The 25,078-nt window shown below is 38.9% G+C and overlaps 1 protein-coding gene across 2 annotated transcripts in view; it reads left to right on the top strand.

The window, feature by feature from the left end:
- Hs3st5 (heparan sulfate-glucosamine 3-sulfotransferase 5) overlaps positions 1 to 25,078 on the top strand; it is a 281,180-nt gene that overhangs the window by 92,971 nt on the left and 163,131 nt on the right. For both annotated transcript variants that reach the window (XM_006984313.2, XM_016002798.3), the window contains exon 2: positions 15,204 to 15,368. The gene's annotated coding sequence lies outside the window, so the exon portion shown is untranslated. The remainder of the gene's footprint in view (positions 1 to 15,203; positions 15,369 to 25,078) is intronic.

Below are 25,078 nucleotides of genomic sequence, written 5' to 3'. Positions count from 1 at the left end.
TATATAGCATCACCAAAGCCCAAAGACTGGAGCAGACAGTAGACAGGCCTTCCCAGGAGTTCACAAAGAATGTGATGACCCCACTAACCTAGCCAGCCCTCTCTTCAGCAAGCAGCATAACAAGATAAAGAGGGTTATTAAAAAACGTCCCAACAACAATAAAAATCTAGCAACACTTATAAAGAAAACCTTTTAACAAATCAACACCTGCTTGAGAAAATAAGAGTCTTGCTATGTATTTCAGTCTTATTTACAATTTAGCATTTTGGCGGGTATTTGCCCTAAGATTCCCCATGGTAATCAATGAGTTACACTTTTGGGGGGAATTTGCCCATCTCCTGTTAGAGTGTGTTTCTTTGTTCCCATATTTGTGACCATTGTGAAAAAAAAATTATTATTTAGGAAGCCAGGGTGAGAGAGTAAGTATGAATGGAAGTTAGTGTCCAGTGTTAACTGTCCCGCAGAGGAAAGCATGGCAGTGAAGATCCCATGCTCATGTCAGAGAGGCATTTGGGTAAGTCTGGTTAACCAACAGGGCAACATTTCTGTAGCTGTGATCATCAGCATCCACCCCACTCAGAGATCTGCTGTCAGCTGACCTCAGGGTGTTTGATGCTCTAAACAGGGATAAGCAAGGGATGTTGCAGGTAGGTTCACTGCAGCAGCAGGATTCTGTTCTGCATGTCTCTCCACAAATAAGCCAGTCATTCTGGGTAAGTTCTCATGATGGCAAATGTGCTAGAGAGAAAATTAAACAGCGTAATCATCCCTCAAACTTTCATTACAGCATGCTCAGTAACATTCCCATGACTAAACAACTCATTATCAACCCTGAAATAGGAATCAGGAAAGACAGAAAACAAAGGTACATAGCCATGGTAAGTGATTTCAAAACAGGGAAAGACATGAGAGCTTCATGAAGCCTATCATAATTGTTGACTAACTGCCCTTGACTATCAAAAGTTAGACAGCATTCATTTGGTAGTATCAGCTCTAAGTGCACATATCCTTAATTCATTCATCCATCCAATCATATTTAATTCTTTAGACAGGTGCTATTTAACAAAAGTATGTTTTGAGTGATTCAACCTTTCAAATCATCCAGCAGCCACATTTAGATAAGATATAAGAAATAGGTACAATTAAATTTAATAATGTGTTTAATCATAGAAATAAAAAATATTATCATTTTCATGTGAATCACCTACTAAGTGATCAATGCTTTTTTTTAACCATCTTAAAAAAAATCAATGTCACTAAGCTTATGTCAGTTTGGACTCATCATTTTTCATATGCTGAGTAGACCCCAATAGATAGTCATTTCATTAGCAAAGTTACAGACGATATATTGAACTAGAGGTTAAGGAAACAAGACACAGGTCTTTACAGAATATATAGCCTGTTGGTAAATACAGAAAAAGAAAACTCCCCAAGCAATGAATAATTGTAACTGGGGGTGTGGTAGAAGAAAACCAGGATGGTAAAATAATGATGAAGGGCAGTTAGCTTAAATAGTATTGGCCACTGTGTGTCTTCCTGAGACATTCACACTTTAGCTGACTGTGGAAAGGTTTGGGCTTAACCCTCTTGGATTTCCTCATGCAACTTTCTGCGACTCCTTTATTCTAAGAGCTTTCTGCTCTACACCCCCACACAAAACTCATCAACATCCCAATCTCCTCACATGATTTAGCTGGAGATATTTCAGCATGCCTTTTCAAAGGCCCTTACAGGAAGCTGAGTCTGCCAGCGAAGATGCCCTTCGTAATAAAACCAATATAGTGAAGGATATTATGTGAGATCTTATTACCAGGTAGATACATTCCTCCATTATGACTTTACCTGATAAGAACCTAACTTTTCATAACAGAAAAGCTGAATGGCAAGTTGTTTTCCTCGGTGCTTATCTATTCCTTTAAAAAGTAGGTGGTTATAGAAAGAATGCATGATGGCAGCAGATAAAGGGGAGAGAATGTTCCTTCAGAAAACAGCACAAGGAATAACAAAGGCGGAGAGCGGAGGTGGTGAGAAAAAAGAAAAATATTGACAATGTTTATTTGCTCTTAACCCGAGTAAGCGAATAACTGCCCCAAAGGAAGTTTGACTTTCCCACACCACAACACCCAAACAAGAACTAGTGAGGAGAATCATTTCATAAAAGTAATTATTATCTTGCTTTTGAAGTTGTAGATAAGGAAGATAAAGGATTTTCTTTGTAGTCTAAAAGAGTTCTGATGTTTCTCGAAATACGCAGATGTGTCTTGAGGAAGGAGGAAGAACGCTGTTTGAAAGCTGTGAATCTCCCAGGATTTCTTTCTCTTGTTAAATCTCACTCTACTTTATGCATACCTGTCAATAGCTAGCCATTGCCTCCTGCAGCCCATTGACATCAAAACTTCCTCAGACAAATGCCCTCTGCTCTCTTTGTTCCTTGGGCAGCCCAGCAGCTTCCAGGGATGGCCCCTGGGATGACATTCTGAGTGAACTCAGGGCACCACAGACTCGCATCTCTGCTGTCATCAATACTCAACAGCAAGGAGTTTAAGTTGCTTTGGGTTGTCGAGTACAGAGAGCAATATAATGGATGTTGATCTCAGAGATGTTGTTTTCATGAGAAATTATTGCAAACTACAGTTGTGGCTGTATGTTTTCACGCCAGACACTTTAGAAAATGACTATAATTACATAGAAAAGAGAGTCCAGATTACATGGTGGGCTTTTTTTATACTTTAAATAGCAAAAAATATATTTGTACATTTACTGCATATTTTTTGTGAAGGAATTACATAAGGACAATTGGTCTTGTATTTAGCAACAAAGGATCACTCTGGTTAATCTTTTCCAATGCCGTGTTTGACTTCTAGTAGATGTCAAACTTGTTCTCTCCTACTCCCTGAATCTGATGGTCTTGATTTTAACAGTGAAATATTCTGGATCATTTTATTTCATTGAGATATTTTCAGGTGAAGATTAAAAATAAATTGAAAATAATGTCCTAAAGTAGTAAAACTAATAACAAATTAATGCTTTGTGAATGAGAGAAAGGCAGCTAATTGTAAAAGGACAAACCTAGTAAGATTGAGAATTATCCCTTTTTTCTGGGGTCAGGAGGTGTGCAGGTGACCTTGATTAATGTAACACAACAGGATGTCCAGTGCCAGAAACATCATCATTAACTCAAGGACAGAGAAATCTCTATAAAATATAGGTACCCCCCTTGAATGTCAGTTAAAGTCACTTGGCAAAGAAGAACCATGGCTACAATGAATAATGTGTGTATATTTATGTATATGAGTGTCTGTGTTATATATGTGTGTATGTGTGTGTATTTATGTATATGTATACCAGTTTGTCTTGTATATGTATGTGTGTGTATATTTATACATATATGAGTGTCTGTTTGTGTTATATATGTGTATGTGTATGTATTTATGTATATGTGTGTCTGCTTATGTTGTATATGTATTTATCTATGTGCATGACTGTGTTGTATATGCATGCCTATGTGTGCATATATGTGTATGAGTGTATGTGTGTATGTGTGTGCAAATGTGCCTATGACTACTCATATACATGTGTCTAAGTGTGAATGTGTATATACAAACTTCAGAATTGCCTTAAAACAATTTAAACTGAGGTCAACACAAAGGTTGCTTGCAAATCACATCAAAAGGAAATTATGCAATGAATATGTACTGGCTGAATAGATGACTGACAATTAAATTAATTTTATGAGTGACTATGAGTTCCCCTATTTGTGGATATGAAGCCCCTTCAAAAATCAAACAGGACCTGAGACTTTGTCAACCTTTCAAATACAACTACAGGTATTTCATCTGTGAGAGGTTACTTCTGTCCCCAGGGCTGTGCTTCATTATTAGTTGAAATACTTCGACTGTAGAAAAGGAGGCCAGAGAAAAATAAAAACAGCCAAATGGGGCCTAATTCTCACATCTTAGTGTCGACCCACACTTCCAGTCTATTCACTGTGGACTAAATACAGACATACTAAAAATGATATGGGGATTGATCCTATATTATGTATTACGTGAGCAGCCTGCAGAGCAGCAGGCCTGCTTGAGTGCATCTTGATAACAAAACTTAATGACAGCAGATCCCAAATCAAGGACTTTTTATCACCTAGACTTGGACAATGTAAATAAAGACCTTTCAAATAATAATAAGAAAGAAAGAGCCGGGCGGTGGATTAAAAGCGCACACCTTTAATCCCAGCACTTGGAAGGCAGAGGCAGGTGGATCTCTGTGAGTTTGAGGGCAGCCTGGTCTACAGAGAGAGGTCCAGGATAGGCTCCAAAGCTACACAGAGAAACCCTGTTCCAAAAAAAAGAAAGAAAAAAGAAAAAGAAAAGAAAGAAAGAAATCTCAAATTTTAGCTCCATAGTTGAAAGCTTCCTACATTTTTGTAAGTATATCTTGAGCTCTGACTTCAACAGTTCTTAACACCTAAGTATGTAAAGTGATCAAAATGGAAATGGCATGACCTAGTAGTCTATGAAGAGCCCTAAAGCATTAGAGAAAACAAAAAATAAGTCATCAATTCAAAACCCAGGTGTCAAACTAAGGCCCACAAGATGGGAGGGCCAGCACACTCTTCTGCATTTTTCTATCTATTACCCTCTGTGCACCAATGTTGGGTACTTCTGTGTGTAATTCTGTCATGTCTTAAGTGAATTTGGCCTGTCTAACTCTTTGATTTTATTGAGTCATTTGTAGATACCTTTCCATAAATATAATAATTAAAGTTAAATTATATTTATCTTTCTCTCAAGAAAAAGGGAAACACAGAACTGAAAATCACAAATTTGATGTGGTCATGTAGCCTAGATTGTTGTGTATTATTTTTGGAGCAGTGCTGAAGAACACTGTCAGCAGATGGAGTCAAAGGAAGACAGTCTGCAGAATTACCCGTATATTAGGTGGAAGAAGGCAGAAGGAAGAAATTAGTTCTCTATCTCTTGTGCAGGGCACGGGTTATCGAAGCATTAAATCGCCAAGTTGTAGTCTAGCTCTTTTCTCATTCTCCTTCAAGCTCATGCTTAGATATGTTCTTTGTCGCTTAACTTCTTGCAGAATGGAAGTGCAGTCATCTAGCCAAATAGCAAAACCATGCCCAGGCCAATCTGTAGAGACATTCTTCCCCTTGGCCAAACCACAGAAACTCTGCATAGAGACACTGTCAAGTGCCTGGACCCTTCTCTAAGCAAAGCTAGAGCTGCCAGCATTTTGCTTGACCAATTCTTCCACTGGTCAGCAGTATATAAGACCAGCTTCACTCATTCAGTAAATGATCATGGGGCAGTCTCTTCTTTGTAATAAGTGTCTCCTTGAATGATGCCAGCTTTGCCGCCTCACTATGTGACCATCTTACTATCTGCTGAATTACGTTGAATGTGGGAGAATTTTTAAAGGTTAGTAATCAGCCAGTAACTCTGTTATTAAATGTTGACAAGAGGGACAAGACTGTTTTTAGACAGCTGTTATTGTGATGGGCTTGTGTGTGTTTCTGTTCCTCTTTCTGCTCTAACATCGTTATTAGTTCATACGGGGAATTTGCAATCTGACTGCCAGGGTTCTGATGTAGTAGTTGACAAGTCAGTCTTCCTGGGAAAACAACTCAGACTGCAAAGGAGAGTCCAGATCAAACTGTAGTATGTACATGCAGCATGACTATGGGTACATGTATAAAACAGAGCTGAAACCAGAACTACAGATTCACACACTCTTAGGTGTGGAAGATTTTGTAAATTTTTATCCCAGTTTGAAGCTTTAGGTCCTTAACCCAACTCAGTGGAACAAAAATCTTTAAGGTTCAAACTTGAGCATTGGTGCACTGGGTATTTTGCAAAGTATACATTTCTCTAACTAAACCTCACCACTTTCATAATGTTTTTAAAGTGTTGTCTAGCAAACACTAGGAAAAAGATGGTTTGTCTCAGGTCATTAGACAGCCTGGATTGCAGAGAGCCCCCCAATGCATTAGTCCAGAGAACATTTCATGAATAATCCAGCAATCATATTTTGCTTCATTCTTGATTTATCTAAACATTTCCTTGATAATAATTAACATAACCGTGCATCTTAGTTTTAAAGTATTCTTCTGTCAACTAAATATTCAGTATTATAAACTGAAAGGTGAGTTCTTTGTTTCCTTATCCTCAGCCCTCATAAAAAGTTTTTAATTGTTACCAGAATTTTTAAAACATATTTATAACTTCAGCTTTAGAAACCGGTAGATATTTAAATAACTATCATATGTAAATCCATTTGTGGGGCTGGAGAGATGTCTCAGGAGCATGTACTTCTCTTGCAGAAAACTGGAGTTCGGTTCCCAAAGCCTATGTTAGGTGGTTCTCTCTCTCTCTCTCTCTCTCTCTCTCTCTCTCTCTCTCTCTCTCTCTCTCTCTCTCTCTCTCTCTCTCTCTCTGTATGTTGTGTGTGTGTGTGTGTGTGTGGTCACTGGGTATGGAAAGCACAGGACAAACCTAGGTACTATTCTTTTGGAGGCTATCTGCCTTTACTTGACTCAGGGTGTCTTACTGGCCATCAGCAAGGCTGGCCAGCCAATGAACCTCAAATGTCTACCAATTTCAACCTCCCCAGTCCTGGAATTAAATGGGCATGCCAACACATTTTTTTGTTGTGAGTTCTAGTGATCAAACTCAGGTCCTCAAGTTACACAACAAACACGGTTCTAACTGGGCTTTCTCCAGAGCTGGGCATTGACTACAGCTCTATAAACTTATTTTCAAAGCCATCATAATAACGATGTGTAATTCACTTTCTGAGAAAGCAGCACCAACAGCATGGGCCCTGAGCCAACAGCATCCATGATGGAGACCGTTAAACATTTGCCTGTTCTTTGGCATCCGTCTTCCCTGTGCGTGTATCTGCTAAGCCTATCAAAGTCTGAAATATTTCAATTCAGCATAAAATTGTAGTGCTGATTGTTACAAAGCATATGTTTTATCTTGTGGAGTGATGGAAAACGTATCTAAATGCATCATGCTCATGCTCAGAAGCAACACAAACCTCCTCTCTTGCCTGAGCCAGAAATAAATGAAAATGATAGCAGATAAAGGCTAGCAACATTTTTCTCTTTTGCACTCATGCAAAAATACCTTGTGTAGTGATCATCACCATGCGTTTATAAGCTTCTGTTCCCAGTCCAACATTCTATTGTTGTAAAAGGGATACAGATAGAGCCTCTGGACTCAACAGACCCTTCCCTTCACATAAAAAGAGAAACACTCAACTGTGACTCATCAGGAGCAAAGGAACAAAGAGAAAAAACCTCCTTGGCATCTCGTTATTCTCCAAAATATGAATAGAGCTAAAAGCATTCACAATTCTTCAACTGGCTACATGTGTCCAATAAATACTTATGAGCCTCATTGGACAGTTGAACTGCATGTCGATATAAAGTGAATGCTACCTGCTGTGAGCTGTGTGTGGTTTGTATAAATTATCACTACAGTGTAAAGAATAGAGATGTCTCTGAGTGAGTGGTCTGTGCTTTTCTTTTCTTTCTTTTCTTTTTTTTTCTGAGACAGGGTTTCTCTGTGTGGTTTTGGTGTCTGTCCTGGATCTTGCTCTGTAGACCAGGCTGGCCTTGAACTCACAGAGATCCACCTGGCTCTGCCTCCCGAGTGCTGGGATTAAAGGCATGCACCACCACTGCCTGGCTACTGATCATGTTTTTAAACAAAGAGAGAAGAGCCAGAGTTTAGAGTGTCCACATGCTGGATGGATCAGGCAGCCAGGGCCATCTAGAATGAACAGTATAACCAGTTTGTCCTTGAGGAACCTGCCATGGTCAAGGGTGCTGACTTTAATGTTAGTGTTCTGAGAGTCTGAAGGAGGTAATAGTTTGGTCACACTCACTAGGAACTGGCCCTTGTGAACTGCAGTGTTAATTCATGATTAGGAAGCACACTTGGTCAGGACAATTTCCCAAACACCAGCATCCTTCAGTTTTCTGCCTCCCCAGGGCCTCCGTGTGGCTTGGCAGTCACTAAGTAATAAAAACTGTGGCAGGGGGAGGGACATAAATCAACCAGACAGAGAGAGATTTAAGGAGACATCTTCCCAGGTTCTAGGTGGGCATAGGATCCTGGTTAACCTCAGAGACACAGACTTTCTCTTCTTTGTGTAAATTCCCTGTGATTCTAACTGCATTTCTGTATGCTCTACATCAGAATGGCTTTTAAATAATTAACAGCTACTCTAGCCATCCCCCTTCCTGCTGTCAGAGAAATTGAGTTTCTTTAATCGTGGTCCACACTTGTATCCTTGTAATGACCTTATATTCAGATCTCTTTAGATATATATTGGGAGTGTCCAGACCCTTCAGTGGCCTACTGACAAAAAAAATCACAGAAATCTGATTATCTAGGGGTAACCATGCATATATAATTTTCATTTATTTGTCTGTCATATTACAGTATTATATTTCTGCCTCCTTGAGAAGTTTTCAAACATAAGGAAAAAACGAACTTTTTGTTAGTGGAACTTGTCAAAGAGTACTCAATATCTTTAAACTAGAAGTAGCCCAGATTGATAGGAACATGAGCCGGCAATCTCCTACTCCTAACAAAATAATCATTTTAAAAAGAAGCATAAAGGCTAGCACTATAATTATAGAATATGTTTCAAGTTTTGATGCAAAAAGACAAACTCAATTTTATCAGTAGATTTGGAAATTAATAAAAAAAATTTTAAACCTTACCAGTAGAAAATTCTGTAGGTTGAAATCAGTTTGACCACACCAGGAAGTCAGAAAAACATGCACAAAGAGGTAAGAAGTGGAGTGTAAGACTTCACTCTTTCATCATTCAGTTAAGCTCATTATTTATGGGAATATATATTTATATATTTACATAAATATGCATATGTGCAAAGAAGAGCAAAGCTTAATGGTACAGAGTTAACCTACCCTTTGGAGTCTGCGCCACAGGAGAAATGAAAGCATGACTAACACTCTGGTGGGATCTATTTTGTTAAAAAACACTTGAGTATTAAGTCATGATTCACTGACTTCCTGAAATATCTTTCTGTACTCTGGAGGAAAGGTGTAAATAGGCTGCTCTCTGATTTTTTTTTCCTTCAAGAACTCTTTGTAGTCATTCTCAAACTTCATTTCATGAAGAATGACTTCCTTCTCTACTCTCCCTTCCATCCTTCCTTCTCTGTAGCTTCCTAATAGATGGGATCCTCTATCTAGAAAGGATACAGAACTGAACAATAGTCTGTAGAAGACCAAAGGCAGTTACTTCTTAAATAATTACACCCCAGGAAAACTTCAACAATGCTTTTCAGGACTGGTGGCTGAAGAATTTTGTTCAAGTACATTTTCATTCTCTACTGTTCCATTTCCTGGCTTCTTGATTTCTTAACCTCGGAATTTCTTATCCAGTCTGCCTGTCTCTTATTCAGAAAACATTGCCTAGCCATGGTGGATACAGTCAGGAGCCCTGAGGACACAAGCATGATACCATCCTCCTGTTGACATACATCCTCCCTTGTGTCCTATGTCACTGCTGCCGGCTTCCTCTGCAGGCTCTCATGCTAGACTGCTTAGGAAATAGTTCCTTCACTGAGAGTGAGTTCTGTGTATCATGTCATAGAATCACAGAATAGAGCCACCTTTAAATCACTGAAATTTCTTTGGTTCCTTTCAGATGAATATTCAATATCCAGCAATTCATGTGTAGCCAAGGTAACTATTTTCCAAATGAATCAAAAAGCTTAAGTTTTTAATGATCAAAAATAGGGAATTTTGCCTCTGGTTTTAAATACAAATCATGCCATATTTAAAAGCACGAGAGTTTGATCATTTAACTCAAAGTTTGTTGGAAGGCTGTTCACATGCACAGAGATTCTCCATGACTAATCTGTAGAACTTACATAGTATTAGGATATTTCCATATGTTGGATTCCTAGAGAAGTCCCATAAAAGACCACCATCCATGTATGCAATCAACAAGAGTGTTTTTATTCCAGCATGCTGAGGCCTGCCATTCCACAAAAAGACAAGATGGCGAAAAGCCAAAGAGGGATGTGTGGGCTCCTTTTAAGCACAGCCAAGAGGGGGTGGGGTCCTAGGGGAGTTAGGTCACTTAAGATATGATTGGATTAAGCAAGTGGCAATCATATTAGTACATTCTAATTGGCCAGCACTAGTCAGGGGTTGGTCAGGGTACAGTTTTCCATTTGGAGGCAGGCCTGGACAAGTCCCAGGCTTTGTCCTTATTTGGTTATCATCTTGAGCTGTTTATGGCTCAGGCAAGCAGGCCTCCTTGTCCTTGCTGTCAGGAGTGTTGGAAATTGATTGTCCTTTGTTTGTGACTCTTCCTCAGAAACTGCTTGCTCAGTTCCAAAAAGCATGGACCAAAACCTAGTTCTTAACTGAGTTATTAGGGCAGGCTGTCATGATATTTGCCTGGCCCTCTCAGCAAAGAATGAGACATACCTCTATTTTCCCTGATTTTTGACAAAATAATGCTTTCCCTTGCTTATTTCTAATAATGTAGAGAAGTAATAACCTAGCCATTTATAAGAGAAGAGAAACCAGCTTTTTAAAAAGGAACTACAGTGCATTATCAACATTAACAAATCAAATACCTCTTAACTCTGCTGCTTGTATGGCATCTGCTGTCAGTTACCAACAAATATACCAGATATATACTTACCTTCAACCGGCTTATATGTAATGAAGAAATGAAAGCATGAAGCAAAACTTGATAATACGGTTCATGAGTTACTTACATTTATGGAGTGGTAGGTATTTATTAAGCACTTTGTTCAATGTTGTACAACTAAAATGAAGCAAACAGAAAGGGTCCTTAATTTCTGGAAATAATGCTGTGATGTGGTTTGTTTCCTTTTCAATGTTTGAGATAGATAGGATCTCACTTTGCAACCCAGGCTTGTCTCAAACTCACAATGTTCTTGACATTGTCTCCAAAGTGCTGGGATTACATGTGCACACCACTGTACCCAGAAAGAGGCTGGATATTAACACAAGGTTTAGAGGATATGAAAGTACATAAAATATTTATTCATATCCCAAAAATATTTGTAATTCATTGAAAGTTTCTATGCAAGGTTTTAGTATGATCAGTTGTAAAAATTAAAGATAACACTAGATGCTAAGAGAAGAAAATAATGCAGGGGGAAATATAATATGGGAAGAGAAAGAAGCAAAAAGCCATATTAAATACTGAACAATTGGCATGGTTTTGGTGAAGTGATGCTGAAGAAAGAATAGATAGAGAGAGAAGGGGGAAAAATAGAGACCCACATTATCCAGGAGCCCAAAGCAATGGAGTTTGCCTCCAGTCCATGATGGGGAGGCTATAAAACGAGTGTGAATTTGAAACCAATCCGGTATAATGAGACTTATTAATTATGAAAGTTTGGTCTTAGCTTAAGCTTGTTCCTAACTAGCTCTTATAACATAAATTAACCAACATGCTGCCATGTAGCTCGTGGCTTTTACCTCTCCTTCTGTATATCCTGCTTCTTCTGCATTTGCTGTCAACTCCCCATGTCTTCGTCCCAGGGCGATCTTTGTCTAGAAGTCCCACCTATACCTCCTGCCTAGCTATTGGCCAGTTAGCTTTTTATTAAACCAATCCCAATGATATAGCTTTACACAGTGTAATCAAATACCTTGCAACATTTCCTCCTTTTTTTCCTAAATAAAAGAGTTTTAACTCTAACATAGTAAAACTATATACAATAAGAACAATCACCAAGTAAAAATTATATTTACAATATCCAGTCTATTTGTATTTGGCACATTTAGAGAAATTACTCTATTATCTATCTCATCTTGATGAATTCAAAGTTTTATACATAAACCATTTTTATCATAACTTATATTACCAACCCAAAACTATCTTTTTAGACCTCAAAACATTTTCTTACATAAACAATTTAAGATTTTCTGTCTCTCAACCTTATACACTTTATGCCTCTTTTGTGAGTTTCTTTTCTGAATTTGGTAACAAGGAAAAGTGTAACTATAACTATCTCATCTTCAACTCCATCAGAGACCTGAGAAGGAGATAATATTACTTGAGAAATCAGGAAGTGTAGATATATACTATAGTGTAGATATATACTATAGAAATGACAGAAACATCTGGCTTCCTGGCCAGTCACTGAAGGTTCCTCTGCAATGTTGGGACATCCATCTTCGGCCTACAGGCCTAGAATATCTGACAGATTTTCTGTAAGGCAGGAATCTGGAAGGACTGTCCTGCTAGAGACCCTGAGTTCAGTTCCTAGCACCCATGTCAGGGAGTAGCAACCACCTGTAACTCTAGCTCTAGGGGATCTAATTGCTCCTCAGTTCAGGCCGCAGCACTCACGTGGCATATACTCACACAGAAACACCACATAAATAAACAAAAACAAACCTATAAAAATATAAAGGTCTGCAGTTATTTAGAAAACTAAAATTAAAATATAGAGTTATTAGGAGATGGAATTATAGACAGTGAGAGTCTCTGTTGGTGTCCACAGTGGCCAATATAATGTAGTTTTTCAAAAAATATGAGACTCTGGAAATGTTTTCTGTGGGGAGAGGGCTGGATTATAAGAAAAAGTAAACATGAATAAGAAGTGAAATAAAGAATAAGGTACATAAATGCTAAATAGATACATAGGTTGAAAGTTTTTTTTTAAAAATACAAAGAAACAGAAACAGCAATGTGAACTGAAGCAACCAAAAAATAGCTCTCAGCTCCCAGATAACTGGAAAGCCCATGCTGTTCCTGCAAACATCTATCCAGGAAAGAAGCAACATGTGCATCACCCAGCCCCCTTCCCATTTCTCAATGCTGATACCTTAGAGGTCACCCATTTCTGGCAGGTTCCCTTCTCATAATTCCAAGATGGCATCATGTCTATGCATTCAGTTGTAGCAGAAAACAGGTTCCATGTTTACATGTAAATGTTCAGTAAAACACAAGTGATTCATTTTCCTGGACAACAAAAGCCCAGACTAGAGATCTACTGATCCCTCTCATTGTCTTTGGAGACTGGGGCACACTAATTATCTTGAGCTCATTATGTTATACCTCCAGAGTAAGGACCAATCCTCCCACCAAACCAACTAGAATACTGAGAAGGGGTTAGGACATCTAGAAGAACTCAGACAGTTCTATGCCCTGGAGAGAACTCCTGTGTTATGAACAGAAGGGTGTCATAAAATCAATGTCTTAAAGTATTAAATCTTAAGACAATTCTAGGACATGTTGCAGTAATTAATAATAGGGAGAAATGTATTGAAGAGTCTCTGGATATCATCAAGGAAAGAGATGGTGAGTTCTTTTCATGCCCGAGGAAGAAACGTAGATGAAAGGAAGGCAGTAGTAAAGGGACAGATAGAAAAGTATTTCAGTGAAAGAATCCACAGGACTGTCAAGATCATAAGAAAGGACTCTGAGGTGAAAGTTGAAATCCTTTCACTAAAGATCTGAATAATGTAATAATCTGGGCACTGAGCCAACAATGAGCCCCTATCTTTCAACTTCTTCAATGATGGACCCTATTCTTCCAAACCTAACCTGCATCTCGGCTTCCCACTCCTTTTTGTTATAAAATCTATCATTCCCTGTGTCCCATCAGTCCACATGTGCATAACCCACTTAGGAGTTGAAAAGAAGGCAAATACTTACCACCATCCTTGACTGTACAGAATGGCACCTTCCCCTAATTAAAGACTACACACTAAAGAGTGGAGAGAGACATCACTACAGTCACTGTAGAACACATGCTTAGCAGTTTGGAGAGGATATTGTCCACCAGAAAGGCTTCTCCTTACAAGGAGTAGAAATTCCAGTGTATTCTTTTATTTTTATTAGTTTTATTAGTATTTTGCTGAAGTGTATGTTTGTGCACCACATGCATGCAGTGCCTGAGGAGGTCTGAAGAGGGCATCAGATCCCCTGGAACTGGAGTTACCAGTACTTGTGTGCCATCATGTGGATGCTGGGAACTGAACCTGGTTCCACTAGAAGAGCAACCAATGGTCTTCACCTCTGAGTCATCTCTGCAGCCCCAAACCTGGTGGTATTAACCAGCAGCTTTCCAACGTTAGTAGGATTGGCTCTGCTGCTCATCCATAGGTGTCTATACCTAAGCTTCTCTGAAGTTTTATTGAGTTTTATATTATAGTAACAGGATGGCTACCTACCTCCAAGTATTCTCTCCCTATTCAGCAAATGTGTAAAAGTGAAAAGCATTGTGAATCTTTGTATTAATCAATAAAAGTTCTCCTAGTATTTTTATTCAGTATATTTCCCATTGCTAATGGTCTACGACATGGTCACATGATCTCCCTTATTTCTATTGGTGAGCACAGGAAATAGGAAGGTAGCTGAGTGGCACTGGGGCCTCTTCCATGAGAGCTCTTGTCATGCAAGGTCCTCCATGCTTGCTTTATAGTGTGTACTTGTCACTTTGCTTATGATATTACACTTACCTGTACTTTTTCCTTCCTTTCCCCCTTCAGAAAAACACTTGCATGGCTTATTATCAATTTTTAAAGTGTTTTATTCTCCCTTTTCTGTTAATATTTATTAACCTCTGCTCAAGTCACTCAGCAAAGACACTAGAACTTTGGTTTTCCTGAGTAGGAAAACATCAACTACCACACATATGAACTAGATAGGATTTTTATCCTTGTGTATGCCTAATTATCTTTGCAAGCATTGCCCACATGAGAGAAAACAGCAAAATTACCAGAAGATTCCATGGGGACTTAGTAAAAATACCCCATCTTTATGTTTTACAGGGTATTATAGACTTTTGTGTGAATATGTATTTCTAAGGGACCTCATCAACCTTGGCTTAGAAATTCTGTATGAATTCAGCACCACATATCAAAAATAAAGTGAGCAACTATCCTACTTAATTCATTCTTTGAAAAAATCATCAGTTACCACCATAGGAACCCCAGCCGACTGCTCTGTATTTGGAGTCATCCTGTGATGCTGATTCACAATGTCATGAAATTTTAAATGACAACACTGAGCTAAATCGGGGAGCAACAAGCCTCAGCCAAATTTAAATTTAGAAACGCTGTTAGTTTACCGAGAGTAACCTTGTCCATGTCAGATCCTGGTGATTGGAGATTACATGTGACCAGGTGTCCATCTTTCTGCTCTGTTTAGAGATAACCAAGCCCCACTGGCTTAAGATTGGCGTTTCTGCTGCCCACCTCAGGAGTCTCAAAGGCCAGCTGACACCCTTGGAAAGGAGACAACCCACTTGCCATATTCTTGGAAGTCTCTCCTCCATACATATAGAACTTTCTGGATGAGCATGAAGATGTGAAGGTAAGTGAAACTTGAGTAACTGTTAATTACATCAAAAGTTAATTGTATGTTATTGGAAAGCAGACAAACTAAAAGCAATTAAATTTTAAGACAAACAAACACTTTTGTGCATCCCCCAGCAAAACTAGCAAGTAAATGGAGTGGGTCTTACATTGCTGTAAGCCAGGCAGGGCAAGGAGGTAAGGGTGCAGAGAGGAAGTCAGGATCATATGACCTCTCTCCTCACGAAACTCCTCAAACAGTTGTCCTAAGACTCAATGTGTACAAGAGTCACAGAGAATGGTCTTCAAAGTACTGTCCCCTGCACATATTCCAAAGGCTTAGATTCCAAGGGCTGGGATACATTTCGCCCTTGGTGGAGCTCCTGATGCACACACTCTGGGGCCTTTAAGAAACTCTGAAACTGGAATTGAAAGTCATTTACGTTTCATTTATAAAGTTAATGTTATACTTCGGCTTTTATGTAGTTTCCTTTAGTCGTAAGACTAAGTCAAGAGTGACTTCAGCACAGAAGTGATAGATTAGCATTTCCTTTTCATCTCCCCAATTTGAATTATTAATTCTCATTAATATTCCTTTTTAATTTCAGTATGATGAGCTAATTTGCATCTCCCTTTCACAAGGAGAGCACCCCCTTACTCTCCCTAGCTGCTACTCTGTCTGGTGTGATGCTGTAATTTATTCAGACACTTAGGGGTAGCGGCTCTAGTTACAGATTATCTAGAAGGAAAAAAAGGGTAAGCCCTTCCAGGGTTGACTAGGCATTCTTGCATACTCAGGGCTCTATCTTTTTCACGTTTGAAAACTCAGGCTTTGATTTCAAAGAAACAGATCTGTTCAATATATTGCTTACTGCTTTCATTCTTTTGCAGGCCGACCTTATAAACCATTTGATGACAGGTTGTGTGTGTCTTTGGTGACTGCCACTTTATTGATCTCTGCTCTGACACCTCACTTACCAACTTTGTTTTTTCTTTTTTTTATTATTTGTAGCTTTAAGTTTATAAAAGGCTTGCTTTTTATATTCCAGCTACAGAATTGGCCCACAGGGACACACTCAGATTTAAAGTTATGATGAGTCCCTGAAGGTTTAACGGTCCTGTATTCATAGTGAAGAGTGTAATTTTGTAATCAAGGCCTTTGACTGGATTTCTGTGTGATCGCCATTCCCCCATCTCTATCAGCCTCTGTGCTCATTCACATTTGCTAGATTCTGGTCCATGAAACCTGAAAAGGAAAAGAAACTATCAAGAAGAAGTACATCCCTGTAGATGTAACTGCCTTGTTAAATAAGAAACGCAGAGCCAAATACAGAGTTAAAAGCCAGGAGGTCAGAGCAATAGCTAAGAACTGAGACTAAAAACCTCCTTACCCTTCCTGCTGCTGCTGTCCTTCCCTCTGCAAGAGACCTACTTCCTGTGTGTTTATCCTTTTTATTGACTTTCTGTTCTGCCTTCTCATTGGTTGTAAACCCAACCACATGACTTCCTCGTCACTGCTTGTCTGTACAGACCTCCAGGTCTTCTATGGTTGGTATTGAGATTAAAGGCATGTGTCTCCATGCTGGCTGTATCCTTGAACACACAGAGATCCACTTAGCTCTGCCTCCCAAGAGCTGGGATTAAAGGCGTGCACCACCACCACCCAGCTTCTGCTATGGCTTGCTATTAGCTCTGACCCCAAGGCAACTTTATTTATTAACATACAAATAAAATCACATTTCAGTACAAATAAAATATCACCATACATCCCTCTGGCATCCTTTGGCTACACTCATTGACCATTCATATCACATGTAGAAAATGGAGGACATTTGGATGCAGAAGGTAAGGCAGTGATTTGTAAGGGATAAAATTAATTATTTGCAGAATTGTATTAACTAAAATAATAATTTCACATGCATTTGTGATTGAAATTGTTCTCAAGATTATATATAAAGTGGATGCTAAACATCATGAAAACCCTAACATTTATAAAAATATTAATTTAAAGTTGGACAAGGTTTGAAAATATTACATAATAGTGTGTCAGTACTAATTATCTGTCATTTTTCAGATTCAAAAAACCCTATCGATCCTCCTATCGTTTTTTCTTCACTTCTCCCTCTTCATTCCCCTTCCTCTTTCCTTTTTCCTAGCAGAGGAGCAGGTGGAGGACAAACGGAGTCACGTCCTCGGGTGAATTACCTTACTGTGGTAGGCATATTTATAAGACCGTGTTCTTAAATTACAGTCCCTAAAGAAAACTTTCCGCAGAGTCTCAGGTCCTCGTGTGAGGTGGTTCCAGTGCTTGGCAAAACAGGCAGGAAAAGTAAATGACAGAAACAATATGGGATGGTAATGGCATGAAATCTATGAGGAAGGAGGCATGGTTGAGTTCCTAGAGTAGGGTCCCCACCCACCCCCCAACCCTGGAGGAAGGAGACAAGACTGAGCTCCGACAGTAGGGTTCCCACCCGACCCGACCCCCCCCCCCCCCCCCCGCCCGGGGCCGCAAATTCTTTTCTCTTCTAAACTTGGAATATAAAAGTCTAACAGCAAGAACAGTAAACAGCCACCTAGTCAGATGTGATTGACCAAGGAGAAACTCACCAAGTATTTAGCAATAATGTTGTTTGTGTAAGGATAGGAGTTAGAAACCCCTTTCTAGATGAAGGATGAAAAGTGAAAAGAGTATGTAAGTTTTATCAATGTGGTGGGATCTAAGAAAAAAAAAAAACAATAATTTCCCTCAGACAGAATAATCTTTCACCTTTACCATCCAGAAGTGAACGTCAAGGTTAGCTTTACTCAAACTTGATCAATCTGAAGGCAGCACTGAGGGACCATCAGTGAGACCTAAACATGGGAGGAACTTTGGGGATGTTAATGCTATTACAAAAGTGTATAATAAAGAAACCCGTGAGGCATATAAAGATATTAAAATGCACTTATCAGTCTCAACATGTTGAGAAGTCATTAAAATGTATATAGAAAAATTGCTAAAATAAAAAGACTCATAATCTATGTAAGTAAACACAGGAAGTTATAAAAGCATATTTGACATGGTCTGATTGTTGTATTTTTTGGATAGAAATGCATCTGGAGATAGTTGAAAAGAATAAAAATATTACTTACTCCAAATAATATTGATAGCTATCCTCAACTGCCAGAATTATATCTAATGTTTTATTGTTTCTCCAGGCTTACAAAACCTCCTTCTAACCAAGATATTATTATTAGCATGCATTATTTTTACAGAATAACTGGTGACATTCTGTACATGCATGTAGCACACTTCGATCCAACCCTCCTCTTACATGTTTCACTCTGTCATAAATCACATCTCTGGAGTCCCCTTCCTCTTCCTAAATGGTCCCCCTTCTATTTTTCGGCCTTCACAAAGCCTAGATTTAATATATGAGAAAACATGCAATATTTGTCCTTCAGAATCTGTTTATTCTGCTTAGCATAGTGATCTCTAGGAATATTAAAAGATATATCCTTGATATAAACCTTAAAGTATTTTAAAGGGCTAGAAAATTATTTAGTTATTTGGAAAAAAGGATATTTTAGAAACGTGAGAGAGGAGCTGAAGAGATTGCTCAGTGATTAAGAGCACTGGCTGCTTTTTGTAAGGACCTCGTTTTGATTCCCAGCACATATGGCGGCTCACAACAGTCTCTTAATTCTAGTTCCAAACACGCCGATGCCCTCTCCCAACCTCTCCGTGCACTGCATGCATGTGGTGCACAAAGGCAGACCACCCCTACTAGCTAACAATTAAATTGAAGAAAGTTGATATGAGGAACTCCATGAGGGTTTTTTTTTTTAAGTAGTCTCGGGTGAGGTCTTGTATCTTCCACTACATTTTCTTGAGTATGAGAATAATATTTAAATTGAAGTGATCTTTAGGTGTAATTCTTCATCTGTGGTATCTTACAAGAGAACAAAATTCCACTTGCTTCCCTCTTCATCAAACACTAGTAATTTCAAATTATGACATCCAATACCTTCGAAATGTTCTCTATTGCCTGAATGGGATGACTCCAGCATGCTTTCAGGAATTTGCTAACTGTGTTGATGCTTCCACTTGGAGGGTAATTGTGTGTGTGTGCTGCACTGGTGTGATGTCTTTGTTCTTAAGTCTCTCACTGTATCACATGGCTAGCTTCACTGTTACCACTACCAGCTGCAGTTGGCCTAGGATTTTGTACATTTCATATGTATCCAAAGTAATTATCTACTTAATTTAATGACAATATTCGTTAATGGATTTTTGAGGCCAAATTAGTGTATTGAATAGAGGATCTAGTCTACATGTTCAGCATAAGCTAGTGACATTTCAAAATGATGGCAGAGTTTGACTCCCACCCAACACTTACATCAGATGGTTCATAAGTACTTGTAACTCCAGTTCTAGGAGGTCTGACACCTCTGTCCTCCCCGATCACCCACATCTATGTGCACAGACTTATATTTAGAAATAAAAAGTAAACGTCTTTTTCAAAAGAAACAGGAAAATAAAATGTCAGTGTATGTGTTTCACAACAAACCCGCTGGAAGTCATAATCTGGTTACCTGTGTGTCATTCCATGGCTGGAATGTGGAAAGGAGCTATAGCTATCAGACTGTGTGAACCCTCCCATGTGTCAGGCATCTGCTGTGTCCTCTTAACTGGGGTGAAACACTTCTGATCATTGCATTTCCGGAGGGCAGAGGAAATGGAAAGAATCCTTTTGTGGAAGTCACTGGGGTCCAAAACTTGACAGTTTCCTAGTAGTGGCTTAATAATAAAAAAAACAACAACAAAAAGCAACTCTTTACCTCTCCCAGTTTCTTCCCATTCAGTTTCTTCAGCCTAAAATGATGCCTTTGCATTGGATATCCCAGCAGCGCTCTCCGTCCCTAAATGATAACTCTACATGATTTAGAAGAATGCTGTGGGGAGAGTGCAGGGATGGCAGGGATGGTGGGTGACTTGTATGGGAGGGATGGTGGGTGACCTGTATTAACTGGACAGAATGTTAAGCCCATGAGGCTGGAGTTACACTGCTCTTAAGAAGTTTTCTTCTATGAATTATCCCTTTTATCTCAGGGAAGGGAAATATTTGAGGGGCTTTATCTGAAGGAGCTGTTAGAAGTTTGCATGAGGATGAATTTTGGTAGAACTTAAAATAACAACAGTAGCAGCTGAGATATCCAACAAGGAAGAGGGTGCCGTGGGAATATTGCATTTCCCTTGGTTGCAGGAATCCCTGGTTGGCCAACCAGTCAGTCAAGCCACTACTAAGGTTTGAAAGTAGGAATAAAGAGTCTGTGTGTACAGGCTCTCTGGCAACAATCCTATCAGGAGCCCCTTCTGAAAGAACCACTAAAAGGAATACTCCAAGCAACCAAGTAATGACTGTAGACAAAAACAGAAAAGGATCGATTGTAAGCACCAGATGTATTCAACTAGAGAACGAAATCCAAAATGCAAAGATTGGAACTGACTTGAACATAAAGTATAATGTCATTAAAGTATAGAACTAAAATGATGAACAAAAAAAATAGTATGTAATACAAAGTAATTTGAATACATAACACTATGGCTGGTATCTCTCTTCTCAGTGCCTAGACGCCCTTTAAATCTAACAAGTCAACTTAAAGGAGCATAAGAAATACAGACCTGTTGAAGAGTATATGAAGACATATACTGAAAATGGTGATTCATACATATAACATCAGCACTTAGGAGGTGGAGACAGGAGATGCGATGTGTGAGGGTTCAAGGCCATCCTACCTTTCCTGATGTCCTGCCTCCAAAGAAATAAAGGAGACATAGAAAGAGAACAAGAAGAAAGGAAGGGTTTTTGTTGAATATCATCTGGAAAGAATGGGAGAAAGTGAAAAATATACACTACTCTCCCCATCTACTCACAAGGGAACAATAAATACTCCAAAGTTATAGGAGATTGAGGTTAATATATGAACTTATAAGCATGACACATTGCTAAATGATTTTTTTGAGACAGGGTTTCTCTGTGTAGCCCTGGCTGTCCTAAAACTCACTCTGTAGACCATGCTAGCCTTGAACTCATGAATTTACCTGCCTCTGCCTCTCAAGTTCCGGGGTGCTGGGATTAAAGACGTGCACCATCATACCTGGCATATAAATGACTTTCAAAGCTGCACATATTACACAAGACAAACAGACTTTTCTACATCTTGAAAAGAAATTACATTTATTTTATATATCAGCAAATGTAAAGAAATACACTTATTCTTTTTCTTTAAAACAAAGTATTTTGCAAACACTTGTAGATATATTTATGCAAAGGCACAACATATAGCAAGTTGCTTTTAAAAGGGGAAAGTGGAAAGACAGGCAAAGATTGTGAAACCTAAACAATCAGGAGTTCAAAATCTTAGTATCAGAAAAAAACTGAACCGCAAGCACCCAAAGCGTTAACCAAGACAATGCAGAGGCTAAGGAACGCTGATGGGTGGAATCCAGAGCAGAAGTATATAATCATTAAAAATAGAATTTTGTTAATGACCAAAAACATTTACCCAGCAAATGAGCTTAGCGTCCAAGAAGTAGAAAGTTCAGTTGGTAAAATAAGTATAAAAAGTCCATCTTCTTCATTAAAGAATTTTAACTCAAATTTATATCAAAGAGAAAGGATTTCTCCCTTTAAAAATCTATTAAAATTACTTATTAAGCAAAAAGTGAACACTTACCTAACCATAATTTATTCTTCACTGTTGTGTAAAGGGGTCACAAACCTCTTCTCTTTTGTAAAGGAGAGATAGCACACTTCCATAAGGCTGGGAGCAAACTCATAAAATTTACTCGATTGGAAGGAAAGTGGAATGTTCAAATTCCCACCACCCCACACAGGCATTCTTACCAGCAGGACGCAATTTCAGACTTCTGCAGTCAAGAGGCTTCTGCTGAGCAAAAATTCTCATTCAATTTAGGAAAGCAAATGATAATAATTTTCCTATCCTCTGCACAGCAGGCTTCTTCCCTTCATTTGCGGACCCCTTAAAGAAACACCTGGGCAACAGCAGGTCCAGGTAGCACATCCTTCAAACAGAGTCCCATTAACTCAACTTACTTCTAATACAAAGCCGCTTAGCGTTGCCAGTGAGATGGAATCCAGTTAAACTGCTGTTCGAACGGAGTACCTATTTGTAATAAATGCAATGTGGTTATGATAACGATCTTCACAGAGCATGGAAAATTACAAGGAAGCTGTCCTGAAGCAGTAAAAGAAAAATGTGTGTTGGTGTGTGAAACTCCTGTAAAAATGAAAATACTCAAAACAGAAAACTTAACACGTTGCACTTGATGATGTATGACTTCAGGAAAAAAACATTTAATGAGGCTATTTTGTTTTGTAGTGACATTCTTTCTAGATTGCCCAGTCTTTCTAAATTACATAACTTTTCATGTGTTTAATTTTTCCAAATTCTTACTGATATGTGTGTGCTCTTGTGTGTGCATACATATGTGTGCTCACGCATGTGAAAACCTGCAGACAGCCTTGGGTGTCATCCTCAGAAATGTTACCGACCTGCTTTGAGACAGCATGCTCATTGGTCTGGCACTCATAAGTTCTTAGATTGGCTGGCCAATGAGCCACATGGGATACCTGTCTCCGCTCCTGGAGTCGAGGTTAGAGGCACACATAGCACACCTGGCATTTTTAAGAGGGAGCGTCAGACTGAACTCATGTCTCTGGGCTTGCAGGACAAGCACTTTACCAACTGAGCCATCTCAGCTGGTTCCATTTCGTTTTCCAAAGACTAAATCTCAACTTTACAGAACAAAAATTCCCTTATATTATTCAAGAAAGATCTGTCATCTGGTTATCGTAGACATATCTGAGTATGACTTAAGGCATAAAGCTATGTACAGAGATCCTGGTCTTACCCTTAAGTAAATACTTGTATTTTAGTCCTGGAAGCCAAACCCAGGATTTTTACATAGCAGGCAAGCATTTGAACACTGAGTCACATCTTCCCCCTAAGTGTGCAGATTCTGGACAGTGATATGAGGCTGGTAAAAAATCAGATGATAAGATCATGTCAGGGACAACATCCTACAGCCACAGACTTTCTAGCATCATGATTCTGCTGAAGTAGCTCAACTGGATCTTCCACTGCTTGCTCTGTTTTCACATATTGAACACATTGGCACTGTGCCATGACAGCTGGACTTATTGATTTTAAAATTTTTTATTATATGTATATTTATTTATATTCTCTCCCTCATTCTCTCTCTGTTTCTCTGTGTCTCTCCGTCTCTCTCTCTCTCTGTGTGTATGTGTGTGTGTGAGTGATAGAGTTAGAGTGAGAAAGAGAGATAGAAAGAAACAGACAGATGAGTATATGTGGAGGCCAGAGGACAACTTTTGGGAGTCAGTTGTCTCTTTCATGTGGACCCTGTGACCAAACTCAAGTCACCAGGGGTGACAAACACCTGTATTCACTGAGCCATCTCACCAGCTTTGTTATTTAGCAGCCAAGCTCATTTCTTGTTTGTTTCAAGTCAGTGTCTCTGGAAACCTTATTCAAATTTCCCTGCCTCTACTTCTTGAGTGTGGGAATTACAGGAGGCAATAATATGTCCAGCGATCCTCATGAGCTTTCCAAACCAAACTGATCTGATAGGCCTGTCTCTTCTTCTGTATGAGAATTACATATTGGTCATGCATTTTTTGGTAATTTTAGCTGAGAATCCAGATCTATACCTGGATACACGATAATTAAATGAATATTTTATTTCTTCAGCAAATGGAGTAACAATAGTGAATAATTGGAGAGTGCCAGCCTAGTGGAGGATGCAAGAAGCATGATTGAAACAAGCTGACAAAAAACATCTCCTTTCTTGGGGTACTCTGTTGAGAATGACAGATACTGAAAGGCAATCACAGGAAAATAAACGATGTGTTATCGAGAGAGGTGTAAGAGACAGAAAGCATAGACAAGAGACAAGATGACTGAGGACCAAGATGACAAGAAGTGGGAGTGGGCTCAGGGCTGGTGCTGATGGTGCCAGCACTCCTGGCAGATGCTTTTCCATGCCAGTCTGATTGTCCTGACATCAAAGTGGATTCAGTTCAGAAGTCAGTCACTTGTTTCCCACATTTGCTGATCCTCATTGCATTAATTTTTAAACTTGAGATTCTCACGTTGTAGTTCCCCTAAATTAGAGCAAACCCTTGCATGTATTAACTAGGAGTAGGCTCAGTCCCCTCTACTTAGTTTTATTACAATTTGTCAATGAACCAGTGTTATCTACATGATACTACAGATTTCTAGATGGTCAATAAATGAATACATTTAAATGCATTTATTCCTTCTTATACTTCATAATTCATGTATTAATTTTAAATGTTCATAGTATTGTTATAACTATAATCTGTGTCAGCGATATTAAGCAAATCTCCATTTAAAAATAGTCTAAGTGACAGGAACCAGTATGTTAATTTTTAGAGTAAACGAGTTTTGAAAGTTCCTACTTAAGGAACCACTGGATGAAATTCTCAATCAGTTCTCAGAAAAAAAAAAGTGATGAGCAAGTCTAAATTTGAATACATATTAAAAACCACCCATCCCTAATTTAGTTCATTTTGTGCTGCTGCTTTAGGAACTACCTTTGTGTTGACTGTCCTGTCAGAACTGCGGCATCACTGCCTGTTGGAGTTGAAAGGGAGCCCAGAAATGCAAGTCCAATTA

This window comes from Peromyscus maniculatus, chromosome 16 (genome assembly GCF_049852395.1).
Source record: "Peromyscus maniculatus bairdii isolate BWxNUB_F1_BW_parent chromosome 16, HU_Pman_BW_mat_3.1, whole genome shotgun sequence".
In the NCBI taxonomy this organism is placed as follows: Eukaryota; Metazoa; Chordata; class Mammalia; order Rodentia; family Cricetidae; genus Peromyscus; species Peromyscus maniculatus.
Note: the sequence above shows the minus strand (reverse complement) of the source record. Positions and strands in the feature narration are given on the sequence as shown.